General features: G+C 36.6%; 1 long non-coding RNA gene across 1 annotated transcript; it reads left to right on the top strand.

Annotated features, from left to right (window-relative positions):
- Positions 1-4,528: 4,528 nt before the first annotated feature.
- On the top strand, positions 4,529-8,315 carry LOC114017984 (uncharacterized). Its single transcript, XR_003563353.2, has 4 exons — positions 4,529-4,673; positions 5,282-5,395; positions 6,357-6,398; positions 6,998-8,315. It is a non-coding gene; the product is annotated as an uncharacterized LOC114017984 (long non-coding RNA).
- The last annotated feature ends 15,946 nt before the right edge of the window (positions 8,316-24,261 follow it).

The raw sequence follows: 24,261 nt of genomic DNA, 5'->3' as shown, positions 1-24,261 counted from the left end.
GAGACAAGGAGAAGGATGCAGCAGAGGCAAGAAGCAGGGTGGCCTGGCCTGAAGAGAATGAAGAAACAGCATGAACAGTAGATGAACCTTAGAAACCTTGTGGGGGATTGGTGGCTGTGCCGGGTCAAGGTGTGCTAACTACTTGTTAAATTTAACCTGGTATGGGATGATAAAAGCCTTGTTGCAGCCAGCTAGTTTTGAGGGTACTGCAACACAGTATCACTGTGGGTAGTGGTCTAAATATTACAGTGAGGATCCAGGAGGCAGAAGATAATGTTGAGTAGGGAAGTATGAGAGAAGGAGAGATGCTGGCAAGATGATGGTGTATGGGTAGACAATGTGAGGTTATATGGTGGCTTAGTGGAGACTGAAGGTAAACATGACAATTAGCTGTTCACACAAAAAATATGCATTTGGTAATATTGCCAACATTTCTTTCACAGTGACTTCTATAAAGCAATGTTTGATGACATTCAGAGAAACAGAAAGCACGTTTGTCCATTTATGACTATGACTGAATTGAAAAATTTCAATCAAAGCTTTCAGTTGTAGTAATTTGATTTTCTTCTCTGTAAAATGGAGTTCTGTCCTTTCATCCAAATGGTATAAGTTTTTAATATTTTTTTTTAAATTTTTTTTCCTTAAAAGTATTTGTCAAAAATATTTATATGGAATTTTTCTGAAGAAACAATATTTTACTTTCTGCAAAGCTATTTTTGAAAAACTTTGGCTTCAGGAACAGACAAATGTCATTTGACTTGTGTGATTAGTTGCATGGTTGTATGAATTGCAAGTATTTGAAAGCAGTTACATCAATTAATTTGGCCAAAGTTCATAGACTCAAATATTGTTACCCCACATAGTCTAAGTACTTTATGCACAAGCTGTAAAGAGAAAGAATGGCTAAGTTTATCAGATTTTTTGGAAAGACTTTCAATTTGCCAGTAAAAGTCGGTTGCAACCACATCCACTGTAAGATCTTCAGTGAATTAATACTTAAAAGTTAATCAAACAGCAATGAGGATGTGGAATCCATATCCCTTGCATTCTTGTGTTTCTCCTGGTACTTTCACTGTTGTTAATGTATTCATGCTGCTGAGTTTCATTACATGTTCAAGCTTACACAGCCACTGATCTCTTTACCTTGCAGATTAATGAACATTATTTTCCTTCAGATTGCAACAGACTAAGAGATGATACAGCCATCTTCTCTTTCTCAGATAAGGAATGGTGATTTCTTAGCACTCTGTAGACTGTTTGATCATCTGCACAAATACTCCAGCCCTTCACCTGGGCCAAATAAAAAGTAGAAGCACAATTTTTTCAGTGCAGTGTTACTACAATTGTCTGCTCTCTTCCATTTAAAAGATAACCTAACTCTAGTGATTCATACCCATCACAGAGTTTAAGAAATAAAGGGATTAGAGGCCAGGTAACCTAGCACTAACCACCAGGTCTTCCATATGACAAGGGTATATGCATTGAAAAGCCCTCCATTGGGCAGTTGCAAACTGAAGACCATTAGTTTGGAAGATGTCTGTTTTGGCATTGATCGATGGAACTCTCTGACTTTAGTAGTGTCATAGGATTTTTTATTTTTCTTTTGAGGGAAGTGAAGGGAAGGCAAACAGGAAGATAAGTTCTATTAAAAGCAAAAGCATCACTAAATTGCATTGCAAGATTGGACTGCTGATCCTCAGGCATGGCATACCCTGCCTAGCTGGGATCTAAAGAAGAATCTAATTTAAAGTTTTAAATCAACTTTTAAGGAAGTAAAAATATGCTTGAAGAGGCCCAATATATTTGTTTTGTTCACTGCTCTGTAAAATGGGAATGGTTTCCTATAGTTATGGGTTTGTAGCTTCGCATTGAAATGGTATCTTCCACTGCTAATGCTTCAGGAACATTGTCATCACGGTGACTGGAAAATAGTTGATCCTATATAAAAACAAAATGGGAAGAAGGAGGATGAGTATCAGCAACTCTGTTTTTTCCCCAATAGAAGTATACAATGTAATTTCTTGCTAGTGAAACAGTATCCAGAAAATTGTAAAATGTTAACAACTGAGAAAATTTCCTACCTAAGAAATGAATTTATTTCATGCTGATTTTTTGCCCTAACAGGACTGAGTTAACTAAATAGTTATACACAACACCGCATCAAAGGCAGACAAGGAACAAAAAGATGAAAAAGAATCAGATGGACTGTTTCAGTATAAGCGCTTTAATTTCCTCCTTTTTTGTCTCATTCACATTGTATTTTTAATGCTGATGTTAAGTTTAGGACACAATACCCAGACAATGAAAATGTGATAAATTTGCCTTCTTCAGCATTGCATCAGGCTAAGTGAATGCTGTTATGGTTCAGTCATACATGACATTACCTCAGCCTGTTTGGTGTAACATTACTTTCTGGTGACATGGTGGGAAATAGCAAACTTAATTTGAGAAAAAATAGAATGTCTGCCTTTCACAAGTTTCTTAAAGGTCATATAAAACCTTTTTGATGTAATTATAGTTCTGGATACTGGGAAAAATTATTTCTTTTAGTGAGCACTCCCAAGGCTCCATATAAATATCTTCATAATGATCTTTTATATATATATATATAGTGCAAGAAGAAATTTAAAAGTATAATTTGGGACGTTTGGTATCTATGAGTAAATGTGCAGTTAGAGAACATACTTGCCATAGTCGCTATAGGAATCTAATGACTTTGCAAAAAAGTTTGCAACAATGATGTATATCTAAATAAACCCTATGGCACAGCTAGGAAAAAGTATCCATTGCTTTTCATCCTGGCTTCCCACATCCCACTGTCACAGCCTATTCATCAGATTTGAATTCTCTGTGTGGGTTGAATCTGAGGTTTGATATCTTTAGGTGCTACATAATCCAGTCTAACGTATTTCTTAATTTGTGCCCAAATTGGGTTTTGATTCTGGAGTTTCATGTTACTGTTAAATTTTAAATTTACTCTGTCCTTGCCAGTCTCCTAGACTCCTTTCCAAACAAGCAAATGACCTTACGGTCTTCCTGGCTGTCCAGTTTCATTATATCTGGAGTCACTCTTGGACTTCAGGCACACTGTGTTGTGTTTGATAAACAGGGCTGGAACATTCATTCTTACATACTGCTAGGAACACAACATGTAGCTGTTGCCCAGCAGGCATTTGTCTGTATCTTTGGGATGTACATTGCCACTATTTTGTTGAAAGAATCACTTAAATACATCCTATTTGGTGATAAAATTTTGGCCTTGCCAATCTGTAAATTTAACAGTGCCCATATGAAGCAAGGGAACCCAGTGTGGTTTCAAGTGGTGATAAGCTATCACAATTGTACTCCAGCACGTGACTGGGAGAGTTCTTTTCCTATAATACTTCTTTTCATGAAGGTCAACGCAAGTGAATCTCTCCAGAAGCTGTGGGGTGGGAGGAGGGGGGACTTTTTAAAAAAGGAAAAAAAAAGGAGGACATTTCTCCTGGATTAGATGTTATTGTGATTGTGTCATTAGCCATACACAGCAGAAAGTAGCTCTGTTTGGCAGAACCCTTCTGGGAAAACAGAATGAGTATCCACATTTTACAGATGGGAAACCATAGAAGAGAAATTAAATGGCTCAACAAATGTGTCAGGGAAAATCTGTTGCAAAAGTAGAAATCGAAGCCAAGTTTGTTATGTCCCTGTTTAATTTTATACTGGTGAATTCCTTCCTCCTCTTTATGATTCTCATGTCCACAAAATACTATCCTAGCCTTATGGAAGGCACTAGAAAAAGTAAAAGAGAGGAAAAGAGACATGACCGGGAGAAGGAATGTTCTTTGTGGTATGTTTTGGGAAAGGAGTCCAAGAAGGACAAATATAAACAGTCATTTAAAAAACAGGCTGCCTGCTTCTCTTGCTTTGTTCTGTTTCCTCCCACTCATCAGTAAAATGAAAATATTATACAAAAAATTCCAGGAAAATGATTTCAAGGAAAAAAAAAAACCCAACTAGTTGGCAACTTCTATAAATAGGCCTTTTTATTTCTTTCAGCTTTTCTGCTTTGTGGTCAGTGCTTCTCCCCCACCAAACAAACAGGTTTGTTTTCCCCTTGCAGTCTGCTTTAAGTATATTGAAATTAATATTCTAAGGTAGATTGTTTAAGGGCTTGACTGTGTTTAAAGTTTGCCTATGGTTTAGTTGGTGTCGGTGTAGATAATTTCTATCTAAACCAGGCTTAATATTCGGACACATAATAGAAGGCAACTGTTAAGAGCAGCTTGATAGAGCGCCAACTGCCAGCAGCGTCTGCAGGATCTGAGGGCTGTGACCGCTGCACCCTGAAGCACACAGCTGCCTGTCGAAGATGGGAATGACCTCAGCTGTCTGGCCCCACCGCCTGACTCCACTGCTGTCCTCCCAGAGCTGGCAGGAGCTAATGTTTACTTCCTCCTCACTCTTCCCCAGGTCAGACACTACTCTTCAGCACCCAATTTCCCTGGCAGTTTGTGTGAATGCAGTGGGATATGAAAGGGCGCAGTGAAAGCATGTCACGGATTCCCCTCCGCTGCTCTTTTACCTTGTCGGTGACCTGAAACAGAGATTCAGACAGGCAGCCTGGGGAGCTGGTACCTTCAGCTGCTGCGGTCAGACTGAGTATAGCCCACCTAGGAGGACCCTTGGCCCAGGTCAATTTTAAAGAAAAAAGGCAGACATTTGTTAACTGTACTTTTTTTTCCCCTTCATAAACTGAAATAGGGTTGCTCGTTTATAAACTGCAATAAAACAGACGTATGTGTAAAGAAATCAAAAATCCTGCATTCTGTAAGATCCTGTTATTACTTTAAAAAAAATAATCATAACAAATGTGACACTTTATCCTAGGTCTAAAGCTTATTATAATTTATTTAATAAATTTAAATTATAAAAAATATTCAAGTGATAACATTGGTTACCATTTTTTTCAGCTGTTTACCAAAACGAAATATCAAATAAACTATAAAACAAGATTTGGGTCAAATAAGTTCTTCATAGTTATAAAACTAATGGTAAGGAGATAAATAATTCGGAACACTGCCAATAGAAGGCAAGACTGAAGGAATATACTCAATTAATAATCCCTGATTACTTGCTAGTTTCAGCTGCGAATAGAAGTGGTAATCTCTTTCACTTTGATTCAAAGAAACGGCTTTCAAAATAAGGTCTATGGATCTTTGGTAATCTCCAGATTGTTTCTACCAGGCTTCAGTGGTAACTGAGAAAAGAAATCACTAGCAGACTTAAATTTGCCTTTTAGGAGTCTCTACTCTTGCGGAACTTAAAATGATGTGGCTGGTTGACTGAGGACTGCTAAGTCTCTGGAACTGGTGCTGGAGAATTCTAGGGTTGCTGCAAGAGAGCTTGTGCAGAGGTATGAGAGAGGTTTTGAAGGTGCACATAAGACCTGAGGGGAAACTAACAGCTGATGTTTGATGACTTTTCATGTTGGAATTGTGATAGTGTTACAGAAATTGAAGATAGAACCGCAATTTGTACTGCCAAGATGATTGGTCCTGATTCACCCAACTTGCATTACATTACCACTCTAATTCCATGAAGTACCACATTTACTTCTGGTTTGCATGACTGCATGTGAGGCAGGAACTTTGCTCGTTCAATGAGATTGATTCTGGCTATGTAGTTCCAATAAGGTTTTGTTACTTTTGTGTATATCTTATGTTAGTCTGGCTGGTGATGTTAAATTATTTGGGAGAAGGAGCTCTGTCCAATGTGGTCATAGATATTGCCAATGGAGACTCCACACCCGCTCCAGGAAATGTCTGCCGGTGCTTCACCGTATTTTCTACAAGGCTCTTTGCCCTTATATATCTCCTTAATCTACTTTGTCATAAATTAACCCATTATATCTTCGCTTGTACTCCAGATATGAAAAACAGGTTATTGCTTCATTTTTGCAGCAGCATGTTACCACTTTCTCCATCAATTTCCATTTCCTCCAATTAACCAGACACAATTCTATGCATCTTTCCTTGTAATTTATGTTCTTAAACTAACAATTTCTGCCACTTTCCTCTGAACTCTCTCCATCTTTCTTAGAAGTGTACTGTCAAAACTTCGATGCTGGATTCCCCCTGATATCACATCACTTCTGCAAACAGATAATATTGCATCTGTCTTATAATATGTATGCAAACATGTACGGGGCTTGGGGCAACATTGTAGCATGTTTTACTCCTGTTTAGTTTCTGATTATGCACCATTACACATAATCCTTTCCTGCAGAAATGCTACCTAATCTGTTATTTTCTGTTCTACATTTGTGTGGAAATTGTCATAATCCAATATTCTGTTGTTTCATCCTTTTTTTGCAGCTGTCACACCAAGCTGACAGGAACACTTCAAGTTGTCTAAAAGTAAGTAATTTTTCCTAAAAATGTGAAAAAGTGTATTATTGCAGTTCAACTTTCCCTCAGAAATTGGCTGCAATTATACTTTGTATGCTTCTTGCTCTAATAAAAATGTACAGATGACCCCATTATCTACAACCAATACAAACAATTCTTGTGGAACAGAACAGCATTAAGAAAATAATCTAGATCAGAGATAAAGACTTGTTTAAAAACCTATTTTGCATTTTGATAAGAATACAAAGGAAAATAAATAAAGCTCAGTCTTTCTTACTGTGACTTTAAGGTAAGGAGTGCTCCTACGTGTCATTAAGGTAATGCTCCAGATGATCCGTTCCTGGAAGCCTTCCTGGCTAGAAGACATTCTCCAGTAATTACAGGCATTTCAGACTCCGCTAAATCTCAGCTCTGGGGTTGCTTTCTCACTTTCTGGGCAAGAGCTGCCAGTTAGATCTTGCCATGAAAAAAAGCACTTGGGTCATCTTCCCTTTCCTTTTAGCAGCTTCCACAAAGTTCTCAAAGGAAGCTCTTTTTTCTATCTTCTCCTTTCCCTTACATAAATTCTAAGACAGATGCTTTCAGTCCTTTCCTCTGCTTCCCTACAGCTTTGGAACTAGACAGGAGAAAACCAGACTCACCTGATACCCTCCCAAGGTGTAGGGAAGAAAGAGGAAAACTACTATGGCTCCTGAAGGAGCAGATTCGACTGCTTATGAGTGGCAGTGAACTGGAAACCAAAAGAGTGCATAAACATACAATGTTGAGGCTGAACTCAAGTGAGTATTGGGTTGATTTGAGAGCTGGGGGATGAAGTGACCTCCTGAGCTGAGGACTGGATAGCCAGAATGGTTGGATACAGACTGTTAAACTATTAGAGCTTCAGAAAGATATTTTTATATCTTTAAGATTTGAAAGACCTTATATTACAATTTTTGAAAGCTTTTAACTGTTTGTGAAAAATCTGCTGTTCTACTGATTTCAGTGGAAATTTCAGTAGAGAAATATGAAGTTCAATGAAAAATTATTTCAACTTTTCAATTTTAGCTTTTATTTATTTTGAAGGATTACTTACTATTTGGGAACAATACTTGTGAGTGTCTCTGTGTAAGTGTTTATTTCAAGGAAAACAGTTGAACTGAAAAAACTGTAATATGACTGTTTTTTCATGTTTGTCTAAAAAAAATAAATATTCTTTTTATTTTGGTGACTGTTATAAGGCTTTCCAGGTTTCTTTCCTCTCTGAATTTGAACACCAACATCAATATGTGATGTGAACATTAATCTGGAACACTTCTAATTGTATATGGTTTCAGTTTAAGAATCAAAAAAATATTCGGAATAGGCAAAGTTCCTGAATTTTCATTGCACTTGAGGTTTTTTATCCCAAACAAATGTTCATAATGCCTCACATGTTGTATGTATTAATTATTGTGTGTAATATGGCTTGGTCAAGATAATGCATACAGTAAGAGGCCCCAGTGAAGAACAAAGATTTTAATTTAGTAAGGCTTGTATTCATCTGTCTAACACTGGGCATCTTTAGAAATCTTTCTCTAAACTGCCCTGGTCGACAGAAAGTAAGGCACCATCTGAGGAACTAAGCTGCTTTTGAAAGTGCCTGTTTCATTTTTCTTACTGACTTTAAAAGGAGTTTAGGATAGTAAGCATCGTAACTTGGATACCTCAGTTCAAGTCTTAGATTCCAATGAATCTGTACATCAGAATTTTACTTCTCAATGAACTATTCTGATAGTGCTGATGTAATAGGTGATGAATTGGTCTACTAATACAAATTTTCAAATATTGGAGTGCCTTGTTTCCGTGCAATTTAATTTGACAAGGCATCTGGTATTTGGAACAGTATTGGCACATGATGTCATTCAGCAGAATCTATTGAAAATTCACTTGGGATCCTAATCTTAAATTAACTTTCATCTAGATACAGGTGAGGCTTTGATAAGTTCTTGCCATTTCCATGGATATACGATAGTCTGAACCATTCCACACTATATGTTACCTGTTTTCTGGTACTTGGGCCAAATTATGTTTGATTTTCAAATGGTTATATTTCACACAATGTCTGTTGAAAGAGAAGGGATAATCATATCGTTTAATTCCTATTGAATTTCTAATTGGAGAATACCCAGGTATTAGGCTAAATCAGTGAAACTACTTGCATATTATACTTCTAGGCATTAACTAAGGATATGAGCTAGTAATTTAGAGACAGTTGAATTTCTATTGCTTGTATATTTTAAAAGCATTTTCTACAGCGTAGTATTTCCATTGAAAATGTCAATGAATAAGGTGACTGATTATTAAGAATCCATTGGCTTAATAAGTGGTACCTTAATATATGATTGATTACACTTAAAACAATCTGTGTGTGTAACAGAAGAATAAAACATGAGTAAGAACAGCACAGGTGGGCTGCATATTTTGAATAATTCTATAGAAAAGTAATATAGGTTGCTCCCCAAACAAAAGTGGCTGTATTTCACCTGAACTTAACTCAAGGCCCACAAATTCTAGGAGGGTTCTTACACAACGTTCATACCCTTGGGTTGATTATGCCTGTTCAGGTTGCAGAGCCTGCTGGCAGCCTGCATAAAAACTGGTATAACACAAGTCATAAAGACTAACCTGGGGAGATATCTCCTTTCTTGAAAAGCTAGGTAGAGGGGAAAAAAAAGAAAATCTTTCAGTCCTCTAATGTGCAGAGGAAGGGAATTTCCTAGTGCTAGGTGTAGTGAAGTGTAAAAACCCAGCAGCACTGACCAAATATTTTGCCTTTGGCAAGAGTAACATCAGAAAAATACAATGCCTTTTTCACCTGACATGCCTTGGTCTGCAATGCATAGATGAACCATCTGAAAATGACCACTGGAGGAGTACATCCTGGGCGTGAAAGGGAATGATCTTTTGAAACCAAGTATCCAGTAGTACCAAAGCTGTTTAGCCTCAGAACTGGTGTTTTACATTTTTTTGCAAAAGGCCCTATTAGACTCTATCCAAAAAGCGGGGCAGGGAGCATGACTAGGCAGCTAAAGCCTCCTTCTGGTTGGAAGTTACTACTGTCCTGTCTGCAGGTCTCCTCTCAGCCCACTGAACACCCTGGGCCAATTTGCTACTCTAGGAAGAAAATCTGTGCAGGTCAACCCCACAGAAACATCTTTTCAGCTGGGGGAGAAATAGGTTTTCCCTTCCAGGGAACCAGTAACAGGTCCCAGATAAGGTTCCATGGAGAGCTGGAGTTACTCCTGTGGAGCGTAACAACAAGTCATCTGCTCCCTTTGCTCTCTTGTAATCTACCTTTAATGGAGTTTTATTCATAGAGTAGAAAAGTTTAGAGCTCCATCTCCTGAAGGATTACTCACGCCTACTCTTGGCTATTCAAGTTCAGGTCTCCAAAGAATATTCTAATTTAATTTACCCAACAGCTCTGTTCGGTCTCATTTTCAGCTGAGGACATACTTTCTAGCTGTAGATTTAATGTTGTGGTGAGGTCCTTGAAGCTTTTGAATGTTCTGCACAAAGAACATATGATTGTGAATTTTCTTTCCATTAATGGTACTTTAAGTTTTAATTAATGATGGGATTATGTTAAAACCTGATTTTGTCCAGGGTAATTGCAGCAGATGAATGAAACATGTTTACTGAGCATGAGGTAATAGAAATTGCTATGGTGTTTTTGAGAGAAAGACATCTCTTTTCTGAGGAAGAAAAGGAGGAGAATCACAAAGGCTCTTAAGATCAAATTATTCTGACACAAAACAAAAACCACATTTATATGGTAATACAGAAAAGTCACAGATTTTCAGGCAAATGCAGTACTAAAAGGAGAAGGAAAAAAATCAGAAAATCAGTGACAACCAGTTTTGAGAAAAGTGCAACAAAAGCTTTGAAAGAAATGGATTTATGTCTGGAAGTTGAGCTCTGGTTTGAAGCCTCTGATGTCAAGATGTTGAGGTTTGAGCTCTTGAGTGTTGCCATTTCCTCAGTGTGGGCACTGGGAAGGTCATTCTTATTTACACAAAAAACTGTTTTCATATAATCGAAAGGAACATGGTCTTCTGGAGATTTCCATATCCTCAGTCAAATATGTCAAATTTTGTTCCAGCAGTTTAACATGTTAAATAAGAGCCTGACTTTGATACAGAAGGGAAAAATGAGTGACCACATTAAACCATGTTTCATTAGTAAGCAGGCTAGAAATAGGTGAGAAAGCTTTAACTCCTGAATCGTGAACTAATCTTATTTTACATCTTGTAGATAGGTCTGAAGGGCCAGTGACATAAGACAGAAAAGGAAAAGTCAGAACTTCTTTGAGGCCATACGTGTCTTTAAGAAGGGGTGTGTGTGCGGGAAGAAGTTAGTTTCTAGAAATTTTTTTTAAGTACATATATATATACTGCCTGGTATAATTAATATCTTAAGATTTGCTGTATATCTTATGCCCAGCTTGGTGACAAGAGTGCATGTACTGTAGGTTTAGTCATCACTGTGCAATGAGAACCAGGCAGATACCTTGAAATTGAAGGAATTACTGGGAAAAACAGCATGAAGAGAGAAATTGTTTATGGCAGCTCTTGGTTAAACTCTTCTCATAACTTGAGGACAGTTTAGCATGACACGTAAATATGTCATCTGAAAGTATATATAGCAGCACAATTTAATGATATATATTTGGTAGCATATTCTTGCATTTAGGTTTTTCCTAGTATTCAGAAGACACTTTCCTAAGGATAGAAGAAAATACTGACTGGGCACAACAAAAGAATACATAAAAAAAGGTCAACTATGCAAAATTAAAAATAATAATAATAAAATCCATTATTTAAAAATAGTTTTTGAAAGGATTTGTAACTGGTAGGGGAGCTTGGTTAAAACCTTTTCTTAAGTTCAAAATGTTGCATTTGCAGAGCACTGGTGTATACATAAAGATACAAAACCTGCAAATTAATCTAGGAATTCATTTAGAAAGTGATAAGTGATATTGTCACACCTATATGTATCAGCCTTGGTAACAAAGGACAAAGAATTTCAAAGGATAATAGCTTAAAGTTGGAGTCAGACTTGTGTTTGTAACATGTTAAGAATTACTTTTTGCATATCAAGTGCCAATCCCTAAAATTTTTGTAGGCATAAATGGGCATAGAGAAGCACAAATGCATAGGTGTGAAATGAGCAGACTAAAAGACAGTGAATTTCAATTACCCAAGAACATAAGGCAGTATTTAGATACTACAAAGTATATTTAAATAATTTTAAAGAACCAAAAAACCCCAAAACAAAACCCCAAAATGTTGATGTGGTACTGATATGTGCATGTGTTGATATGCAAGAGAAAAAAAACTGGAATAAGAGATGTTTTCTTCTCACAAAGAAAGTTAATTTGACCAAATAATTACTTTTAACAAGTAGATGTGAGTTGAAGCTAATGCATGTTAAAGAATATTTAGCCAGATAAAAGTTCAAGTTTAGCAAACCCTGATGTAATTTATTTCTGAAGTACTTAAAGAAGTAGATAAAGTAATTCTTGAAACTCTTTGTGCTTCAGACTTGTAAAAGATGAAGAGGGGAGCTGATGAGAGGGGCAAACACAAACTTTTACTTTACTTTTTTTCAGAGAAAATAATGTTAGTGATTGTGTTTCAGACTTCTTCTGACATTCTCTTAAGCAAGTTAAGGATGTAGCATGCAATTATAACTGCCAGAAAGAAGGTAGGGGTGGATTTAAAATTACTTTGACAGAACAGGCAGACTGAAAGGACATCTGAAGTTGCATTTGTTCACACGCTTTCTGTGTTGAACTCAAAATAAGGAGTAATAGGTCACACAGCTAAAAAGGATGTTGTCGTTGTTTTCCAAGGGCCCATAAATTAAATATAAAACAACAGTATGAAGATGCTGGAAAAATGCTGGTTCTATTCTGGGCTTCATTAACAGGAGTTTTTTCTGTAAAACAACGAAAGAAGTTAAAAGGCTTGGGTTTGTTTAATCTGGAAAAGAGAAGCTGAAGGGGAGTCATGCTGACTGTTTTTCCAGTATGCTCTCCATTGCCACTGAAAGAAAGAGGAGAAAAGGTTGGCTCAATTTGCAGAACAGTAGATTTTGGCTTGTTATTAGGAAACACTACATAAGGGTAGAAAAACTGTGGAGCAGGCTAGGTATGGATCTTGTGGAATCTCTTGTTGGTGATTTTTAAGAGTAGGTTGTGTACCTGTTGGGAATATGCTGGTAGACTGTGACACACTGCAGATAATCAGACTAGATAGTCCTTAAAACTTTTTCTAAATCTACATTTCTGTAGACTACATTCTATAACTCAGAATTGCTATGTTCGAGACGGTGAATAAGATTGTGCAGAGGGGTAGCGCTTGCCCATGAAGTTTATGAGGCTGCTGACCTTAGGATCATCTTGTGGACATTACTGTTTGGGTCTTTAGCAGCACTGATTGCCACATTCCCTCAGTGTGCTGAAAAAAAATCCAGAAAACAGTGCTTGTCAGCATAATAGGACCTGCCACTCAAAGTAGGAATAAGCATGTAGTCTGTCTTCTGGAAATCCTGATCCCTGGCTGCTGTAGAGAACAAGCACATAGAATATAAAGTAGGAATTAAGAAGTCACCATTTTTGGTGGTTAATCAAACTTTCATGACAAATGCACTTCCTCTGGAAGCAAATATCCTTTCTTCTGGGAACAGACTGTAACTGAAGACCTGTAATCTGAAAATTAACTTGCTGGATCTCAGGTGAAGTAAGATCTCATTTCTTTGATGAAATGATTTTATTTGGTGTTGACCCTGTATACCGTATTAATGTTTTTTATAACTCCACATGTCATTCTCTAAAATTTAGAAGTTTACAAGTAAAAATGCAAGTCTTTGTTTCAATGTGTTGAATCCCCTAAAAGCCCCACAAGATGCATGTGTTTTTTGATAATGTGAAAGTGAGTAATTTAACGCTTACAGTGATGTGTTTGTAGATGATGACGAACATGGCAGAAACACTTTGAAAAGGAAAGCTGCCTGTCATTGCTGCATTTGACCAGACATAATCAGAAATACAATGTGATTCATGACATCCCAAATAGTTTTACATTTTGAATAATGAATTGAGTAGTGTAATGTATTGAGTAATAATGATTGCTTTTCTTATGTCCTATTCAAACTAGAATATGTATGAACCCTGTTGAGCAAAAATACTTAATTAAACATGTTTTTTGGTAATACTTTCCTTCTGTATGCACAGATGCAAGTTTAGAATTGATGACATACTTTTTAACAGGGAAATGAATCACCTGGTATTGGCCTCTTTTTCTGCCTGCTCACCAAATGACAGTATCTGATTCACTGCATAGTTATTCTAGAATTTTTGGTTTGTTCGGTCAGTATTTGGGAGGTTCAAAAAGGATGGTTTCCTGTTTTGTCAAGCTTCTATTTTACTTATATTAACAATGTCCTATCATATCTTTTCCTAATCTTGGGTTTGCAGAAACAATCTTTTTTGTGAAGGTACATTTACTTCTGTTGTAAAATTTTGGTGGGGGAGCCTAGGTTTTCACTTGTGTTATTCCTCCTTCCAGCCTTTTATTATAGGCTATTGTAGGCATTTATTGAAAAAGATTTAGTGGGAAACAGTACTTTTTTTTTTTTTCTCCTGTTCATTAAAAATTATTAAAAAGCTAGAATAATACAGTAAATATCCCATGTCTCCTAAGCAAGGTGTAACCTCTAATTCTCTCTTTTTGGCAATTCATGAATGGGCCATTCAAGATTGAGTACTCTCCTTAAACCTGGCACAGCCTAAATGAAAATGCTGTGACACGTAAGTGAAATATTGAATTTTGAAAGCTCTTGGGAGCATGAGGCACATTTGAAAAAGGTCTCTGCTTTCTGGGCCTGTTACCTAGCAGCCTGATATAAGTACTAATTGAAAAGAAAAACAGTCTCTATTCTGCTAAACAAAAAACAAACAAGTGAATGTAAACAGACATAATTTGAGGAGGGAAAAGTTTCCTTGCTCTATGAATTTACAAATGTACAGTCTAGCAAAAGGCAGATGAAGGCAATTGAAACACATAGGTAAGACTGTAACATCACTGGTGGTCTGACCAGCTGCTTTAAGAGGCCCTCATCCAAGCCCTGGGACACTGTCACCCCTACCTCCTTGCAGACAGACGAAAATTGTCATTTCAGCTTAGTTAAATTGTGCAGCAAAGTCAGTTGGTTCAGCATGTGTATAATCTGCCAGTGTAAAACAATCTGCTGTTTTGTTAAAAAAAAAATTCTTGTTTATCCAATATTTTATTTAGGACTCAATTCCATATATTTTGAAGATGCTACTTATCCTTCCAATTTTGTCTTTGTGCTCTCTTAAAACTGAAACTTCTTGGAAACAAAGACTGAAATGTGCTTTCTTCCCAAATTCTTCTCTCCATATTCTTCACTTCCTACCTGGAACTTGAAATAGTCTACATTCTGTGCAAAACTCCCATTTACACAGTCTGCCTGATATGAAACTAACTTGAGAGCTCTATAGAATATATCAGACCACAGAAGTCTGTACAGAATTTTGTAGTCCTGTTTATTTAAAAGCCAAATGTGATAACAGAACCAAGTTTTATAAGGTTTAATTCAAATAACAGACAAAAGATTCATTCCATAGCTTTCACATGCTCTGAAACTAGTACTGTATTCCAAACAACTAGGTATATGTGAAAATGTGTTTCCTAAAATTTAGTTCACTAAGTGTTATCATTTAATCATGGATCTTAACCATTATCTTCAACGATTGAATATTCATCATCGTGGTGTCCATAAACACTTTGCTATAAATGTGTCTGCTGGTCTCTTCACAGAACAGTTATTTAAACTAGTATTAAGGATCTAAGTACAAATTGAAACTGAACAGGATACTTGCTCCCTACAGCCCTCTATTTAAATGTACTTTGGATTGTTGGAAATTGTTCCAAAAATTTTCTTCAGGAGGACAAGAAGAGATTCTAACCCCAAAGGGAAAAGCTGGAATTTTTCTAGATAGCCTTTCATCAGTATAGCAAAGTGGTATATTATACAGAGTCATGACATTTCTATTGGCAAAGAATCAGCCCCTGAGACTGGAACTTAACCTAAAGGTATAGATGGCAATGCTTTTACAAATTCAGCCAAACTGGTTTAAGCAAATACTATCCTCCAATGAATGTGTTGGACTCAGAGACTAGGGTAAAATGACTGGCTATATCAGTACTCCTCAGCTTCAGCAAAAAGTTTAAAAAGGGTTTAATCGAGATGGTAGCCTTCAATTAAAATATGCTTAGCTTCCTTGATTATTGAGTAATTTCATTTGTTTCCTCAGTTCAGTATGATCTTCATGGGAATTTGTTTACATTTTATGTTCTGTGCTGTGATTATGAGGTTTAGCTTTCTTTGGGCTTATATTTGGGGTTGGGGTTTTTTTTGGCAAAAATGTATTACAACTGCTTCAGAAATATTTTGCTTTTATGTAGTGCATGACTTTAGATCTATAAATTAATACTTTTAAAGATCAATTCCTTTCTTCCCCCTCTTAACAAAGTGTGAAAACATGAGTAGCATGGCATAGATTCAGGTTTTTTTAATACTGTGATGTGCTGAGTGTCTGCAATGTAAGAATTTATTTAGGTAGATTTTGGGAGGAGTATGATGCGGAATTTTACCCAATAAATATTTCATTTCTGCTGAAGGAAAGTGAGTTCTCATTCTTCCTACACTTTATTCTTCATTAGTATTCTAGCAAAAGTCTCTAAGTAAAAGAGGTATCTTCCGAATAACCCTGTTCTTTCAAGGGAGTCCTCGTTGCTTCTCAAATAAATTTGAGGAGTAAGTCCAGAAACCTGATATTGGTTTAAGGCAGAGATACAACCCAGACCTTCATCAGCATGAGAAGCTTTGTCTTAGCTGTAACTTTGCCTACAACTGCTGTTCACTCCTTTCCCTCTTCTGCAGCCCCTTCTCAGCACTTGCAGTTTTTACATCCTCAGTTTAGCATAAAGGGTCAAGATATGTTTCTGTTGTGACATTCTCATGGTTTATCACCTGCTTTTAGAGAGGGGCTGAATACTTCTGGAGAAAAAAACACAAAAACAAAACCAGAAATGTGATGATAGTGATTTGTCTGGATGCCAAATACAGCCTATTGGATTTGGGAAGCTCTGTTACAGTGCTGCAGAAGGTAGTGACTGTTGCCCTTACCTTTTGCTTAATCTAATGTTTAGCACTTAGCCATGAAATAGAAACTCTAAAAAAGAATGGAGTTCTCAGAAGACAAACCTAACTGCCAAGCTATTGGCAAGACTTTCATCTTTTTGGCACAACTTTCAGGGCATTCTATTGAGAGAAGAGAACCTGAGTCCAGTTCCAAATCCTGAAATAAAATATTCCTTTTATCAAAAAAAAAAGAAAAAATAATTCTCAACTACAGTGTAAAAGCCACCTGTGGAATATACAGAAGAATCCCTCTAAGTAAACTCAGAAGAACCCTTCTTCTTCTGTTGGCTGGTATGTTTAGTCTTTACTGGGAAGGACTATCACCCCGAGGTATCTCATTTCTCCCCTTAATTGTGGTAGAATTTTAAGTGTTTACCCCCTAATTTTCTTTTATCAGAGATGATGGGGACCTAAACAAACCTTCATGCAACTGGGACTTTTTCCTTAGATTGCCTCATCCAGAATCAGCTGTCCCTTGGTTCCTTTAGAAATACAGGATAAACGTATATATTTTTAGCAACAATTTCTCTGTCTCTCCCCCATATACTGACATGGATTTTCCAGAGACTAGAGGGATTATAGCCATCTCCTCCCCCAGATCACCCAGCAGTTCAATATGTACTCCATGTTTCACAACGGTGGGATAAGCTGGCTCCTCACTCTCTCCCCATCAAGACATGGCTGGATACAGCAATGAACGTTTTCCCTAGAAGTCAATTAGGAACATTAGGAACCACACTAGGACAAGTCTGGCATAAGATAATATTTCCAAAGACAGGCTGAATTTCAAAGCCATATGGGTTATGCACCTTAAAATCTGAAGGTGGTGACAGAAAGGGTTGTCTGTTCCAACAGAACTGTTTTTAGTAGCTTCTCAAGAAATAAGCAGAGGGATTAGAGGACTAGAGGGAAATGAACATAAAATCATTGTTTAAGTAAGGGATTAGTGAGGAGACAAGAAACCGTAGATGACTAAATCTGCATAATAGACGTGCTTCTATTGACATCCATAAGCCTCTAATGAAAAAGAAATAATGTTAAAGTAAACCAAAATAAATACTGTTAGTACAGTTGTCTGCAGCAATAGTTTCAGAAGGGGGTGGGGGAAGGGCGGGTGGGGGAAGCCTGTGAAATTCTGTTACAGCAGATTGGATAAATGAACACAGAACTCAGGACCAGGGTCATCGTGGTAAGCCATAAAATAATAAATTTCCTGAGTAACATCCTTTCCTTTCACCCTGCCTTCCAAATGTCATCATAGTTCTGGCAGATGAGACTGAACTTCCTGTGGTCTCTCCATCTCGGTGGGAGTTACACACATGTGGGCGCTGGACAATAAATCCCTTATTTTGCAGACCAGCTTTCATAGATAAAATTTAAAAAAATGCACTGCAGAATTAAACTAAATACTGATAAAAGTGTTAGGAGGTTAAGGCATAGTTTCACTAACTTAACTAATAAGTAGCTCAGTATTATAAGGGAAAGTTAGAAGGGAAAATAGGTTAAATAGTGAAGTTTGAAAAATACAGAACTACCTAGGGCTTCCTGTTAAATCATCCCATAGGAGTAGAGTGATGTCCCTGGTCTACAGAGGGTACAGTATAATATACAATTTCTGCTGTTCTAGAAATCTTTAATTTATGCTTAGTTTAAGCTGCCTTACACTGCATTTATTTTAAAGGGAAGATGTTTTTTGCTGTTTGTATCTCAATATTTTCCTTATTTCTTTGTGGCCTTAATTGGCGACAGTTATGAGGATACAGTATGTGAAACAAAAAATCTAATTTAATGTCTCATAGTCCCTTTCTCAGAAGGGTAGTTAGGGCAAACTTAGTCTAAGCTTAAAAACATATTTATTCATCAGAGTACATACTGATTTTTAAGTCATTAAGTTTTTCAATATGTTTAGATTTGAGCATTGCTTACATTTTTTGATGAATCAGTGCTTAGACATGAACTACAAACTCTGTGGTTAAAAAAGTTGGAAAATTACTGTGAAAGCCATATTCCCCTCTCCCTAACCCACCTAGTATATCTTAGCTTAGTAATACATCATGGTAAAGAAAATCATTTCTTTTCAGGGTGATGTTTACTGTATGGCTAATTGCATTGGTAGTAGAATGATGGAATATGAAATATTTCATTTAAAAGCTATTATTTTGATTTCAGGCATTGAACGTTTGGTACTTCAAATAATCATTATTGTCAGTGTAATTACCTGAGTTGTAGAGTATCTGAAATTTGTGTGACTGTCATTGGCCACCTGTCAGGACTTCTCAGAAGAGAAGAGTCTCATAGAAAGGATGTGGGGGGGGTTTCATTCATCCAAACCTCCTTTTAGTGTCCTATTAGCTGTTGCCTGACTGTCAGCACAGAGAAGGCACTACTAGATGTAGCTGTTTTCTTGCTCAGTCTGGTGACTTTATTTCCTCTCCTCTGTGGGAGGAATTCTGTAGTAAACTCTTATAACAAGGAGATCTGGTCACTGGTAAAATTGTTTATAATTTCTGTTCCAGGAGTTGCATTCCTCTTATGTTTCAGCAGTCACGCAAACTGTGCTGTGCAAGACTGTTGAGGCAGCCAAGTTTTCCACAGTCAGTGACTGGGTTCTATGCAAGGTGCACCCTGGCTAGGTCTACCAGGCACACTTTGAGAACTTTTAAGAACAGTCATATTTAGTTCTAGGGCTATTCTTAATCTCATGTACAGGATTCCTCTGAATCAGGGCCTTCCCCATCTGTCAAAAGGGTTCTCTAAACAAAGCCCGGTATTCCCACTGCACTCTGGGCTGATGGCTATTGTACCTGTGTGAGGGTTTTGGAGCAGGCCCGTAGGGTTTAGGAAGTACAATGCAGAACAACTCAAATAACAGTCACCAATATAACTAAATTAGAGTCTTGGTATATTTTTATTGCATCAAAAATTTTCACCGTGTATGTAATATTTTGCAGCCTTCCATTTTCAGCTCTTAACTGTTAACAATTAACTTCAGTTAGAAACATTTAGTTTTGGTTCTGGCAGAACGTCAGTCCCACTTTTTCCTCCTCCCCTGTTTTATGCTCTATCATATAGTGTACACCTTTCCCTCCAAAACTTTTGCAAAGCACTAACTTCATGTTACAACACTTGCAAAAAAGCCCTCAAAAGGCAGTAAAAATCCACTTTATTGGTTGTTTTCCTCATTAAATAATGATTTCCCTTTTTCTTATAGTCTTTACAGAATAAAATAACAAAAATCTGCTACCTTATCTGTTTATAGGTAGCAGTAAATATACAGATACGTTCATTAATTAAAAAAAAAAAAAAGGCAAGGCAGTTGTTATTTGAACACAAAGTACTCCCTGGAGATCTTTTACTGTCATGGCTATATGTCATCTCTGTACCTAAAAATCATAAAAATTGCTGTATGAGATCTATACTTAGCAATACAAGTCTTAGATATTTTTTTCTGTAGCATTTGTGTGTGGAAAGTTCTGGGTTTTATACTTGTATATTGCCTTCCCTGAAATCCTTTCTCCCATGTTTTTTCATGGAACTAGTATTAGTATTGACTTTAGGTCTAAATATTCTCACTTTGAGAGACCTGTTCCTCTATTATGATGACAGACACAAGTAAAGAAATCTATCCATCATATCTTCTATACCTGTTGTCGTAGCCCACAAAGACTTCTGGGACCTTTGCTGGAATGTGTGCATCCCTATCCTACATGTCACAGATTTCTTTCCACTTGCTAAGTTTCATGAGCAAGAGTTCGTTTCTGTAAGTGCCTGGACACTGCATAGCTAAAATCTTTTTCCATGTCAAATCCCTACATCTTTCCCTTCATTTTGGCCAATTATTTTATTATCATTATTTATTTCACCTGGATTATCAGTATGAAGGTTGTGCAAGGAGGTCACTCAAGTCTTATTGCTCCTCTAAGCATGGGTCCTCAGCCCTTCTGGAGCTGTAAGCAGCTGAATATTACAGCTGCAGAGCAGTGAAGAACACACGGTTTCTTCTTCAATATTCTTGGCTCAACTGGACTATTCTTCACATTTAGGCCAGTCAGTTCACAAGAAAATTTTGAATAATTACTGAGATTTGTTGTAGCTCCTGGCTGCGATGCAGCAAGACCAGTACAGGTCTTTGGGGAAGGGCTGGAAGAGACATCAGCGCGAAACTTTTGAAAGCTTGTATGTGGCCTAACAAAATTTAGCTTTGATCAAATAGAAAAGTTAACCCCTGAATTTAAGGGTTAAATTGAAGATAACTCTAATGTTCAGTCTTGAGCTTAAATAAGGTAATGAATGGATAAAAGCAACTATGCAGAAAATGGGGATAGATCTTTGTATATTATTCTCTTTTCACTGAGTTGGAATGTTTTGGTCAGGTTATAAATCATAGCTGTTTTACATATTCAGGACAGGACTAGGCCAAGAAAATTCAGTTTAAAAGAACATACTTTTCTGAGGGATTTCTTTTTCTTTGATACATAAAATCTGAAGAAATTTTCCAAATGTCTAGTTTGATTAGATCTGTAGTTTTCCCACATTTTAACCAAAAGCAATCAGAAAACCAGGTATAAAAGAGCTGATCTTCACTAATAAATATTTTAAAGTAAGAATTATTTTAAAAAGCATCTCCTCTCATTACTTTGGGATATTTTGGGAAAGGGTCAAAATTCAAATTTAGTACTACATTTTGTTCCAATGGTGAAAAACATTCGCATACACAATCCCCATGCCACATATAGTAGACAACATTTGTTCCAAACAGGATGGTGTTATTCAATATTGTAGATATTTTTGAACAGGCTGGGTACTGACATGTTCCCTCCAATATGCCCTGATTAAGTAAAGACTTGAAATTCTGCACTGAAGTAGGGACAATTTGAACACCGAGTGTAATTGATTTGCTGAATTAACCTGTCAAATAATCAAAAGCTGGATTACTTTTTTTGTTTTAATTGCTCAGAGAGTGGGCCAATGTGATATCTTGCTCTAAGAAACTGTCAATAAAACATCGGATCAGTATAGGTGAGAAATATTTGTTTTGTAAAATTGTGTAACCCATAAAGTATGTCTGTTGTTAATTTGTGCTCAGCTAGGCAGAGTAACAATTCTACTACTGTTTTTCGTAGTCATCACCACCAGCCCATAAGACCTTTGCTGGATTCCATACACAGCCTAGTTCTTCTCCTTCCTGTCTCTCCCCTTAGACCTTAGTACAGGAACCCTTAACCCTGCCGAATACCACTTTCTGACAGGAGCAATTACACCGATTTAAGTGCTAATTAACAATAGTAAGAGTTCTGTATAGTCACACCTTGATGGCAATTAAAGAAGCCATCCCTCTTCACAAGCAGTTAGGCACACAATTAAATTACCTAAATCTTTTTTTATTAATACATCATTCTGCGATTTTTTTGTACCTGGAATTAAAACATAAAGGATCAAAGGGTAATCCTTGTTCTGTTAGTAAAAAACTGCCTAATGACTCAACAGGACCATTATTTTATAGCTGAGCCATCTCTATTGGTAGTGGTATTCAAGATGATATATTCTATATATAGGTCATTATATATATTCTATATAATAGGCCATTCTAGGCCTATATCTTTGCTGCCTATTTGTTTTAGTTTTAATGTTAAAATAGTCACTGTTGGTATTAAAATTGTCCTAAAACTGGAATAAACACAAGTATATGTGAGTGTTTAACGCCATGGATTTCATTTGCCTTTGTTTGTTACTAGTGAAAGAAAAGAAACCCCATCAAACTCATCTCATGTGTGAATGAATTCTTGTGTGTGGTTTTGGTGTTTAGGAAACTGTTGAGAAACAGATGTCTTCAGTTGTGCACAAAAATATACCTTTTATAATGCATCTCTACTAGTACTTCAGATATAGTTAACTTACATATTTTTTCATGTAAGGATCTAATTTTTTCTAAATACCCAAAACTGTGTGGCTATGGAAATAAATATATTAATTATTAAATATTAAGAAATAAATATGTAATACCAAATTTCTACTTCCTCACTAATGAACCACTACTGATCAGCATAGATCATACTTTTCATCTCTATTCTGGATGTGATTAGGAAGATTAAAACTTGAGCAGATATGATACTGCACATGTTGGCAGGCAGTTATGGGCTTTCCTCTTAGAACTTCCATGGAACTACTTCATGCTTCTGGGCAAATCACTGGTTTTCTCCAGGCCTTAATTTTTCTTCCTATTCCTGTTATCTCTTCTATTTTATGCCATGAAATCCTTAAAGATCTTCTTTTACTGTGTTTGTATAGTGGAAAACCAATGTATTTCTGATTTTAAAACCTTCTTTAGACATCACTATTCTAGGGTTACCTCTCCTATAAAATTTGTGATTATCTATATTTGTGATGATGATGCTTCCTACAGATTTTGTAGAATAGGATTAACTTGCTTTATGCTCCTCAATCACTGTGTTGGTTTAGCACACATTCACACAGAAATCCCTTGCTTCTGCATTTTTGGTTTTTATAAAACACCTTTGTATCACGATTTTCAGAAACTTAATTTCATGGATTGAGAAAGCTTGTTAAGATAATGATTTTAGGCATTTTTTGTAAAAGGTATTAATTTTTAGAAATTACATTTCAAGTTAAACTTGTGTCCTAGATTGTTCTTGTCCTTATTATGAAGACACTGTGTTCTCCTTCACTTTTAATGTCAGTTGTTGAAACCAGTGATTAAAAAGCTAATTTTCAAGTCTTTTTAAACTGAACTTCCTTTTTTTTCACTCAGCATTTGTATCTTGTGGATTTTATTCTACTAAGTGTGCTGCAGCCATCATTCAAATCTTTTCTGAGTTTAAAGTATTGCTTACTATTAATCAGGTCTGCAGCCCATAGCCATTTCTCAGCTTTGGCCTTTATTTGAGCTAATGTGTTATTTAGTGAGATGTAGAGTTCAGTGCTCTGGTGCCATCAGAAATTTTCATTTTTCCTTCTTTGGAAAATACAAGTCATGAAAAAAGCTGACATGCATAAAACCAAATCCTCACAACTCTTTCTTCACTGAGGTTTTATTTTCTATCATGTGCACCAGTTTTTTTAGGTGAGCGCATAAGGCTTCTGTAAAAGGTCAGCACAGCAGATGTACTGAGCTTTTACCATCTTCCAGGAAATGATCTACGGTTCCTTTTCTCTTTGTCTCTTGGGAATTACGAATGTAATCCAAAACCCATTGGAAGTCAATGCCCCCTCTATGAGGCAATTGCAAGGAATGAACCCAGTGATCTAATAAGTCTTTTCCACCTCTAATTACCATACTCCTATGAACTCCAGCCCCATGGTGAGGTCTACCAGCTAATCTCTGAATGGCCTAAATAGCTGTATTTTTCTTGAAAACGAGAGCTTGGGACATTAAAACTCTCAGCAGTATATTATTATGACAACACTGGCATGTTATCTCTACTGTATCTAAGCATCAGTGAAACAAATAGATCAAAACCTGGCACTGATTTATTTACTTAATTAGTCAGTGCTACATTATCATGACCCACACTGAGACACTCCTGCATACTCTATTAATCTCAAATGCATGGCCCTTTGTCTCTGTGTCAGTTGTGCACCTTTCATCCTCCCAGTAGGA

Source organism: Falco cherrug, chromosome 4 (genome assembly GCF_023634085.1).
Source record: "Falco cherrug isolate bFalChe1 chromosome 4, bFalChe1.pri, whole genome shotgun sequence".
NCBI lineage: Eukaryota > Metazoa > Chordata > Aves > Falconiformes > Falconidae > Falco > Falco cherrug.
The sequence above is the reverse complement of the archived record's forward strand: the minus strand, read 5'-3'. Positions and strand labels throughout refer to the sequence as shown.